At 37.6% G+C, this 2,510-nt stretch overlaps 1 protein-coding gene across 7 annotated transcripts in view; it reads left to right on the forward strand.

The window, feature by feature from the left end:
* Jade3 (jade family PHD finger 3) overlaps positions 1 to 2,510 on the forward strand; it is a 138,147-nt gene that overhangs the window by 113,455 nt on the left and 22,182 nt on the right. The gene's annotated exons all lie outside the window — the stretch shown is intronic.

Genomic DNA, 2,510 nt, shown 5'->3' on the forward strand with positions numbered 1-2,510 from the left:
GGGATTGAATTCAGGGTCACTCAACCACTGAGCCACACCCCCAAGCCCTATTTTGTATTATTTAGAGACAGGGTCTCACTGAGTTGCTTAGGGCCTCACCATTGCTGAGGCTGGCTTTGAACTCACGATCCACCTGCCTCAGCCTCCTAAGCTACTGGTATTACAGGTGTGCGCTACCACATCTGGCTAAATACCTTTAAAAAAAAAAAAGCTGTTTGGACATCTCACTCACACGCTCTCACCCCAACCCCTATGTAAGCCAGAAAATGTGTTAAGCAGATTAACTGCATTACAAGATACGATGGAATTCAGTTAATGGGAAACTGATGATATTGTTATTAGTATTTGATTCTCCTTTAAAATTTCTCTGGATTTAATTTTGTTGTTATTGGTTCCAGAAAAGTTACTATCTAATAATCAAGCCCACAGAATTAAACCTAAAAGTCCTAGATACATAATTTTGTATTCTTATAGATATACACATTTTTTAATATTTTTTAGTTATAGATGGACACAATACCTTTATTTATTTATGTTGTGCTGAGGATCAAACCCAGGGCCTCACACATGCTAGGCAAGCACTGTACCACTGATCCACAACCCCAGCCCACACTTTTTAAAAAATATTTAGTTTTAAGAAGTAGTTGGACACAGTACCTTTATTTTGTTTATTTATTTTTATGTGGTGCTAAGGATCTAACCCAGGGCCTCGCATGTGCCAGATGAGTGCTCTACCACTGAGCCACAACCCCAGCCCCAGAGCCTACATATTTTTAAAAATATTTGAGGAGCAGTTTCTTTTTCTCATTAAGAACATCCAGCTAGCCCATCATGGTGGCACACACCTATAATCCCAGAAATTCAGGAGGCTGAGGCAGGAGGATCACAAGTTTGAGGTTAGCCTTAGCATTTTATCAAGGTCCTAAACAATTTAGTGAGACCCTGTCTCAAAATAAAAAGGGCTGGAGAGGGCTGGGGTTGTGGCTCAGTGGCAGAGCTTTTGCCTAGCACAGTGAGGCACTGGGTTCAATCCTCAGCACCACATAAAAATAAATAAATAAAATAAATTAACAATTTTAAAAAAAAAGTCTGGGGATGTGGCTTGGTGGGTAAGCGCCCCTGAGTTCAATCCCTAGTACCTAATAATAATAATAATAATAATAATTACATCCAGCTAATAGACATGTAACATGAACCCAGGTTTCTGGCCTGAGTGTCTGGTTTCCAACAGCAGTTCTCCCATCTCTCTTAGCTCATAAAAGTCTTCCTGACTCAGGAAGAGTTCTTTAGAAGTACAATAAGCTTTGTCAGCTGTTAACATCTCTTGTGGTTTCAAACATTCTTGGTTTCCATTGCCTTTTGGAGTATTCCAAATCTGTTTCCTGATGTGGTTAGAATTTGTACTAGTTTGACCATCTTTATTTGATAGTTCTTCACTTTTTAAAATTGTTTCTCTCATAGAAAGTCATGTATTTGTAAAACAAATTGAAAATACCTTTTACCAGAAGTTGCATGGCTCATTATTTTCATGAGGAAAAGAATGTTTTCATCCTTTTCCTTTCAGCACTCTCCTAAAGACTAATTTCACTTCAAGGTACTTTGCCTGAGGAAGTAGGGTAAGCTGATGATAGTTATGTGGTTTTAAAGACTTTTGGTTTGTGATGTGATTCTGCAATCTGTAATTGGGGAAAAAATGGGAGTTCATAACCCACTTGAATCTAATGTATGAAATATGATATGTCAAGAGCTTTGTAATGTTTTGAACAACCAATAAAAAAAAAAGACTTTTGGTTTGGAAATGTTATCATCCTCATCTTTTCTCCTTACATGCTACAATCTCTTCATTATATAAATATGCTGCTGGTGTTTTCCAACAGTATTGTACTTTCTGTAAACTAAATGTAAAGATTTGTCACTGCCTGTTTTTACCCTTATTTGATGAAATGAAATAATGAGGCATATGCCACTATCTCTGGCATATAACAGGTGCTAGATATTGTGAATTTTAATTTCCTTCCTTAGTAGCTTTCTTTGGTTCCTAAGTAAAGGTAGATATCTTTGATTCATTAAGATAACCATCCCTGCTCTACACTCCTGCACTCTCATCCTATATATGAATCATTTATATTACTAGAAAAGATTGAAGGACTGAGCAGTATGTAGTTTATTTTGGGTACTGTATTAACCTTGAAAGATGTGACTTACCTCATTGTTTTGATGTTCTGAGCTTTATATAACATCATTTGTCCAGATGTGTTAGTGCATGCCTTAATCCCAGTGATTCAGGAGGCCGAGGCAGGAGGATTGCAAGTTCAAAGCCATCCTCAGCAATTTAGCAATACCCTATCTCAAAATTTAAAAATTTAGCCGGGCATCGAGGTACATGCCTGTAATCCCAGTGGGCTGGAGGCTGAAGCAGGAGGATCAAGAGTTCAAAGCCAGCCTCAGCAGAAACAAGGCACTAAGCAACTCATTGAGACCCTATCTTTTTTTTTTTTTTTTTTTTTTTT

Source organism: Marmota marmota, unplaced genomic scaffold, assembly GCF_001458135.2.
Source record: "Marmota marmota marmota unplaced genomic scaffold, marMar, whole genome shotgun sequence".
Taxonomy (NCBI): Eukaryota; Metazoa; Chordata; class Mammalia; order Rodentia; family Sciuridae; genus Marmota; species Marmota marmota.